The following is an 8,850-nucleotide window of genomic DNA, read 5'->3' on the forward strand; positions in this document are numbered from 1 at the left end:
GTCAATCATATATCGCTTTGGCACCTGTGGAGATAATGGCGGGAACATTACGGGACAGAGAGTTCGAAGAAAAAGAGAACGAGCAAGGACTGCTTGATAGTCTTGATTTGTTGGACGAAGTTTGGGCAAAGGCAATAGCACGAACTCAACATTATCAAAGAAGGATAGCGTCACATTATAATACCCGAGTAAAGAATCGTCGGTACTTAGCAGGAGATTTGGTGTTGAGAAATACCTTAGCTTCAGATCCACGCCACCAAAGAAAACTGGACCCTTCCTGGGAAGGACCTTATATGGTTGTAAAACAAGTCAGTTCAGGAGCTTACAAGTTGAAGAACGTCAACACCTAGAAAGAGTTGGATCGTTCATGGAATGCTAGGCATCTCAAAATTTTTTATCCTTGATGATGATTTCAATTTGTTCGTGATGTAACCGATTTCAACTCAATCAATGCAATTATTGGTTTTCAACAAATTATCTTTTGATTGGGGGGCATCATACACCACATTCAAGAACAAGATCCAACTATAAGGCATCGGATGAAAACCCAAGTGAGTTCCTTCTCAGACTTATTGTATTTCTCCAGAAATCCTTAAGTAAAGGCATCGGTTTAAAACCCGAGTGAGTTCCTTCTCAGATTTATTGTATTTCTCCAGAAATCCTTAAGCAAAGGTGTCACATCCTCCCAGCCGGTACCCTAACTGGCATACCCGAGAGTGTGATCCACAGCCCCGAAGATCAAGTATTGAGGAAATCATCCTCCCACATATACAATAACATAATCATAAACAGGAAATAATCAAGGTTTAAAATATTATAAACAAAAGATTAAAGTCAAGAAATGAATAATCAATATAATCAGAGTGCAAAAATGATACCAGATGTAATCACATCAAAAGAAGTAGAGTGAGGCGAAAACTCACTCCACAAAATACAGCAGAACGAGAATGTAAGTCTAAAAGAAATAACAACTAAATCAAAGGAACTAAGAGAAATATCTAACATCAAGGTTTTCTATTCTATAAGTGGACTTCATCAATCCATTTGAGACGTTCCACGTATACGTTGTCTTTAATCGTAGTACACAGCTTGATCAACTGAGGGATCATCAGAGTAATCTTGATTGTTGCCAACACCTTGCGTGTAGTACGCTTCATCGGCTTGCGCTTCATCGTACTGTTCGCCATAGTAATCAATACCTGTAGAATAGTCTAACAAAACAATGTACAAAAGGATGAGTTTTGAAGAAACTCAGTAAGGTAGTTAATCTATAACAACATAAATAACATGGAAGCAAACCATAACAAGATGCAATGCAATATGAACAAGTAATGTATGTATGCATCTAAACTCTATGTATGCTGGTCTCTATGGCAGACATGCATTAAGTCATAGCACCGTACTTCTTTGGGTAGGTCAATCACACAACGCCATTTGGTAGTGGGTCCGGCATCCCTTAGGACAAACCATGGCAGGGGTTAAGTCAACACACTCTCTCACAACCATTTGGCATAAGTACCGGCGCATGTCAGGGAAAACCCTAGCCCAATGCAAGTCATCTACTCAGTTACATCAACTCAGGTCCAGATACTTCCATTCCTCGCCCCTGGCGATCCTTTCTAGTATCCTTTCCACTAGAGTCCTAGTAGTCCCTGTCTACGGATTCATCAACCCTATAGGTCATCCACATATGGTAAACGAGAAGCTCTCACATCCTCTCACGGGTTGGTTACCGGTCTTGAGCGCCCGTGAGCCGAAGTCTAACCATATGCAACCCTACCGATAAATGGCCTCTTTCGAGTATCCACAATGTGATCCATGTCCTCTCACGGATTGGTTACCGGTCTTGAGCGCCCACGAATCCCCATTGCTACCACGGGTCGTTCGGTCTCAATACCCTTTCGAATCGGGTCTGATATAACAGGGGTACAACCTAACCAAACACTGCTAGACAGCCCTAGGTATGACAACCAATGATTCAGGAAAGTGTTGATGGGCAACCCCGGAAACATCCCATACTATTTCCGATAATGTCCTAGTACAGAAGTGTCAAAAGGACACCTCCCAATCCCAAACCAAACTTAATCAAACACAGTCTCAGATCAGTCATGACATATACAATCAGCAACTCATTATATAAAAGAGAATGTAAAGTCATGATCAAATCATAAAACAATATAGAAATAAGCAATCTCACATAAGTCTAAGTAATAAAAGAAACATGATAAAGAGCTATTGTTCTCACAGTAGTACATCAGAATATAAAGCGTACAAACAGTAAACAACTCATAGTTTCGTAAAGTAGAAACCAGAGATTACGCAATCTATGTAGTTAAGGAGATAACTGTCCTTACCTTCTAATTCGTAAAGGAACTTAGAGAATCAAGTAAGACCTTGACTAAACCTGAGAAAAGAGTCTTAAACAAGTGTATACTATGAGTTAGGAAAGATACATAGAAGGAAATATCACAATTCAATCAAAACAGACCAAGAATGGGGTTGCTGTACCCATTGGTTGACTGATTGGTCTACTGCCCCAGTCGACCAATGAGTCGACCAACAGAGACAGTAGCCTTCAAAAATCAGAATTTTTAGAATATGAATCCGAATTTGGTGGTTCAAAAGGGTACAAAATAAGGGGGAAACTTTAATGGAAATATCTAAGTCTATAGAGGACAACAAACCATTAATCAAATCAAGTTTCCAGGTCACAACTCAAGAACTAGAAAGTTAACCTAATTAGGTTAAACATAGATTATGAAGGAAAAATATAATATGATCAAGGGTAAGGAATTAAAGATTAATAAGTTACAATTCTAGTAAAGAAAATAAAGTGAGAGTCATCTAACATGATCAAAATAGGGGTTCTTGATTTTACCCAAGAAATTAGGGTTTCACCCTTTTTGGCTCCCATGGAAAGGTTGAGATCATAGGAGGGAGGGAATTGATGATAGGCCAATTACAACAAGAAGAATTAAAGAATATTGAATTTAGATCAACCTCCACATTACCCATGAGGTTTCCCTCACATGGGGGGTTTTATCAAAAGGTTCTCCTGATGACCACACAAGGTTAGGGTTTCAAGGGTTAGGGTTTCAGGATTCAACTGGCAAGGGTTGAGATCATGATGATGATCATAGATCTCAAGGAACATGATGAGATCATGGAGTAGATGGTTGCAAGAACGCAGCATCATCTTCCTGATCTCAATCAAGAACAGATTCAAGAAAAGAAATTGAGAGGTAGAGAGGAAAGAGATCATACACATACCTTTGATGCAGGAGGATGAAGATTTCTTGCGAGATATCAACCAAGGATGCAAGGGAAATGATTAGAATAGGGTTCTAACTTGTTCTAGAGGCTTAGGAGGCAGATGAGGCGGAGTGTTCCCGAGATTAGACTTAAATAGAGTAGCCACGATTTAAATTTAAAAAACAGAATCAATTGGTTGATTGATTGGTCGACTGATCCAGTCGACCAATCAGAACAACAACTTCAAAATAAGGAATTGAAGGCTCAGATCAAGTCCAAACATCAAGGGGTTTTGCACACACCTAAATGGACATACCTAGTAGGTAGAAATGCCTTCGAACCAATACAGAGAGCACTCCAAGTCCATCAACTAATCCAATCTTCATCAGGGTGCAGTTTCCATAGAAGGGACACTGACATCCACACTCAAGGATTCCACTCCAGCCATCAAGTCTTCAACTGAAATGGCCCAAAGTTGACTTCTTGCCTTACTTCGAGTTGCTGGACCTACAAACAACAGGGTTTCCGGGTCAGGGTTAGGGCTAGGTTTCACAAAAGGCATCGGTTTAAAACCCGAGTGAGTTCCTTCTCAGACTTATTGTATTTCTCCGGAAATCCTTAAGTAAAGGCATCGGTTTAAAACCCAAGTGAGTTTCTTCTCAGACTTATTGTATTTCTCCGGAAATCTTTAAGTAAAGGCATTGTGACTAGCAAAATTCAAGATGAAGTTAATTTCTTATTTCTTCAAAAGACCGAAAGAGGCCAACCTTTATATCAAACATACACATGAGATTACAAGAGTTGGGATACAATCTTCGGTCAAAAAAGAAAGTCATCACCGGTGATCATTAAGAAATCATACAAGATCAGCACAGCTTTGCCAGAACAAACACAAGAGTCAAGCAGCAGCATGGATTCAATAAAAAGAAGAGGAGAAACGGGGATTACAAAGGCATTTCAGTATGTACAAAATCCTTTTCAATTTCATACTCTTTGTCCAGCTTGTCCAGAAGAAGTATGGTCCTCGACCAAACTTGCATTCAAGGCGAGCTCTTCATAATTGAATCCTTCCAGGGGAGAATAAACAGGAGAATCCTCAAGATAATGCATAATATCCGGATCAGAAGGCGGAGGATCAGTCTTATTTTTGGTCCAGTCAGGAGAAGGAAGACCCAGGTTGGTAAACACTTCAGGATGGCAAACAGCGCTGTAGGGAGTCGTATCAAAATGAGGATTTTTCCTTAGTATTGATTCCCATACTTCGTTCTCACCATCCCGGTATGCCTGCAAGTTATAAGCATTCAGCATGTCAACAAAGGGCTTACTGTGTAAATACTTGAAGATGCAGGCTCTGCGAACGTTAGTTGGAAGGGATTCGGGCAAAGGAATGACAGCTTACCTTTGAGGTAACGCTTCAGATCCTTTGGCTCCTGACTTTCCAACTTCTCGCTTCAGTTGCCGGATCTTCTCCCTGGCATCATCCAAGTCTAAACGAAGACGCTCGATCACCGAATTCTTTTCTCCTGCAACCTCCCAAGCCAATTTCCTAAGACGAGCAATCTCAGCATCTTTGGCTTCGGAGTCTTCCCGAAGCCTGGAAACTTCATTACTCAGCTTACTGAGTCTAGAGGCTGCTTCCACTTGGTGGTGGAAGTTCCCAGTAAGACTCCTGCACACAACTTTCGAGTTAGTCGGGAGCAAAAGAATAATTTTCATCATCAAAAGAAAACTGAAGAAAAACTTACATCACCTGTGACTTCATAAAGTCATCGTCTGGAAGTTTGGAAAGAACTCTGCTCTGGCTAGACATTTGAGCAGCAGTACACCACTCCAATGCTTTGTCAAACTTGTTTGACACTAATTCAGACCTCCTCGAAGGATGAGAAGGATGAGCTACATCAAGAGAAGGGTGAGTTGCATCCTCCACCAACCGACGACGCTTCTTAGTGGCAAAATCCTACGGCTCCAAAGAAGGAGAGGTAGAGGATGCCAAACAAGCTCTAGAGTTGGAAATAGAAGCAGCACCTGCTAGAGCTACACCTCCTTTAGATGCCAACATAGTTGCCTCTGATGTCCGAAGATTCTCCTTCGGCGATCCCCGAATAATCTCTTCGGCAGGGGCATCAGCAGCGCCATCAACAATGGAGTGATCAAGATCTTCCTGGGAAGAACGAGCGATCTCTTCAGGCATAGGAAGCGTAGGAGTGGCATCAATAGAAACTGTGGGAATCTGACTTGAAGATTCACCAACAGCAGTCGCCTTACACTTAGAGGATTCACCAGATGAAACCACCTCGCTGGCCCCAACCGCCGCCGATACTGGAACGATTTTCTTACAGGATTTCACCCTAATAAAGTTCGGATCGATTCTGGGAGCCGCTGTGTACACAGAAAAAGCCGTATCAGTACAAAAAACCAACAACACAAGAAACAAAGGAAAACCCTAGTTCTCTGTCAGATATGAACTACTCAGAATACCCATTAAGTAAACCCCAAGTACTACTACTGTGGAGTTTACTCAGGGGGAAGGAGAAGAGATTGGTGATAGCAAAAAGCTCAGCTGTTCAGAGGCTGATAGGAACTATTGTTGGAGTACGAGGAATATGGATGCAGAGGACGAAATGTCGTTTTTGCAAATCTAACTTGCAGATAGCAGGATAGATGGAGAGTACCCTCGAAGGATTTAAATAGCCTCAGGTATTAAGACGACGGTTGAGAGCCAAAGGCAACCAATGGCCTAGAACGAAAAAACGCTTCGAAATCCCCAACAAGCAAGATCAACGGTCAAAAGAAGGCCACGTGGAAATAGGCACCTGATACGAGAATACCTTCAACCGTCGCACCACCATTTAAATAATGGTTGTATTACCAATTCATTGAAAATAGTGAATGGTGTACCAAGGCAGGAAAACGTTTGGACTTCACAGCAAATGAAGGGAAACATGTGGACTTTTCAATAAATGAAGGAGTAAGGAAGAATAAAGGCTAAGGCATCTTTCCAAAACATCTCTTCATGATATCTTTACAAGATTATCATTCGTCAAGGTATACGAAGTTAAGTGATAAGTTTTATCATTTATATTTTGATTTTCAAGACATGCTTTCGATAGGAGACGAGGAAATATTAAGGCAAACATGGAAGAAGTATCTATTCATTAATGAGGAGGATCAATCTTTACAAAAAAAAGAAAAAGAGGTAACTCCCTAAGCTTCTTCCTCATTGTTGCCTGAAGAATCCTGCACAGGAGAGGCTTTCTCAAGGTCCTGAGAAGAGCCTTCCTCAGGATTGTCATTATCAGGATCCTCTTCAATGGCAGCCTGTGACTTTTCCTCTTGGAGGGGCGGTTCGTCAGCAAGATATTCCTCATATTTTGGGTCAGCTGGAAAAGGATCATCCTCTTCCCGAGCCTAGTCAGGGAGATCCATTTTTAACTTCCCGAAGACCTCTTTGTGACACACCTCACGAAAGGGAGTTGTATCGAAGGAAGGGATAGATTCAAGAATCTTTTCCCAAACGTCATTCTGCCCCAAGCGGTAAGCTTGGATGTTGAAGGCACCCAGCAGGTTGGAGAAAGGTACACTGTTCAGGTACTTCCGGACACAATCCTTTCGAAGCTCTGGCTTGATATGCTCGGGTTTGCTAGGAACTGCCATCTTCAAAATATTTTCGTTCTCCGCGCACTTAAGCTCAAGTCTGTCACCGAACAATGTGGCAGCTACTTTCTGCTTCTTAGCCTTGCGCTCAGCAGCAACAGCGTGAACCTTTGAAGAGTCGAGGGCCTTTTTTAAGGAGTTCATCTCCTCGTCATGCTTTATCTGCAGCTCCTTGGCAGCTGCCGTCAGCCGGTCTATCTTAGAATTGGCCTTGGCCAAATTCTCTTCACAGGTCTGCAGAAGGAGCCGTTGCGACCAACCCGGCTCAATGCTTCCATGTGCTGATAAAAACTCAACACAACATTCCTGGGGAAGAGGAGATTATCAGAAGAAGTCATAAGAGATTATGAAAAAAATCAATGAAAAATCAGGAAGGCCGATATCTTGTGGAGTGACTAACAAGGGCATCATCGTTCAGGGCTTCAAAATCCTGACGATCAGAGGGCAGAAGACTGAGGGAGCTCCATTCTGTAGCTTTCTCAAGGTCTTGTGTCACCTTATCAGTCTGCTTTAATGTCCATTGAGGTATGAAGACCTCCTCACAATCCTCGGTATTTTTGGATTTTTTGTGGGAGGAAGCATCAACTGTATCGTGCTTCCTTTTGGTCCGAGCAGAGGAGGAGATATTTGACCTCTCCACCATTGGCTTCTTCCCTTTACCCGAAGCGTCAACCACGGGCTTGATGTTTCTGATACCCTGGTAAGAAGGGTTGGGAGAGGGAACGAAAGCCTCTTGATCAGCAGTTAGGGCTCGGGGCGACCGTTGCTCAGCTGTCACAACGGCCTTAGCAGCCTTCGCCCGAAGATTCTCAGGGTTCATTCTTGGAGGCACTACAAAGAAGAACAAGAATCAGAATTACGAAAAGACATATCACTCTTGTAAATTTGAAGGATGATGGTTAAAAAGCTCACAATGAGCCAAGCCCCAATACTGAAGGATGGAGTTGTACTCCACCTTAAGACCATGTATCTCCTGATACCATGGAATGGATTTGATCGTCTTGCCTTCTTTTGATAAAGGAAGGACCCGGTTACTTTCAGAGTATGAAGTATACTGTTTCCAGACGATTGGGAAGTTGAGATTTGACTGAGGCGCAAGACAGAAAAAGTATCGTTCGTGCCATCCTTTGTGATTGGAAGGGCAAGTGCCTTTGGCAAGAATGCTGCCCCTTCAGTCAAGCTCAGTCTTATTACGCTTGGAGAGTACAACCCAGCCGGGAGGATGGGAGATAGAAAGAAGATGAAAGTGCACAAAAAGAGCAAGAGATGGCATAACGCCAAGTTCAAAACACAAACGCAAGAAGTCGACGATGAGACGCCAGCTATTGGGAAGGAGCATTCCAGGGCAAATGTCCCAGTGATTCAGAATGGCTGGGAACAAAGGATTGAAAAAAGGAAAGCGAACCCCGCTTTCCAAGGCATCTATGTATAGGGAAAATTCGCCCGGAAGGGTCGAATCAACCCTCTCATCAGGATTGGGAGCCCTAATATGATAAGAAGAAGGAAAATCAAAACCCTGGATTGCCGAAAGAAGGGTTTCCTCCTTGTAAGAGGAGGTAACAAGAACCAGTCCGCCATTAGACCTAGAAGTTTGTTTTGGTCTTCTAGGCAGTCACCCTAGGAGTCATGGAAGATCCAGACTCAGGAAAGGCAGAAGGAGTTTCGGCCTTTCTTTCTAAACTTTTATGGGAAACTTTAGCAAATTCACGCCAAAGGGCAGTTTGGGTTTTATTATCACTATCCGACTGCTCGGAAGGAAGGGAAGCAAAAGCTTTGTTACCACTACTATTACTGACACTGGGTACCAAGGAAGAAGAAACCGTATTATCCTCCATTACTAGTTTCAGTAAGGTACAAAAAAAAAAAAAAAATGGAGACAGGAAGTTTAACTTTGCAAAAGGATCAGTAAACTTACTGATTCAGTGAAGCAAAGGCTTGAGAGCG

The sequence above is a fragment of the Hakea prostrata genome, chromosome 7 (assembly GCF_041222555.1).
Source record: "Hakea prostrata isolate BN-2017 chromosome 7, UWA_Hpros_2, whole genome shotgun sequence".
In the NCBI taxonomy this organism is placed as follows: domain Eukaryota; kingdom Viridiplantae; phylum Streptophyta; class Magnoliopsida; order Proteales; family Proteaceae; genus Hakea; species Hakea prostrata.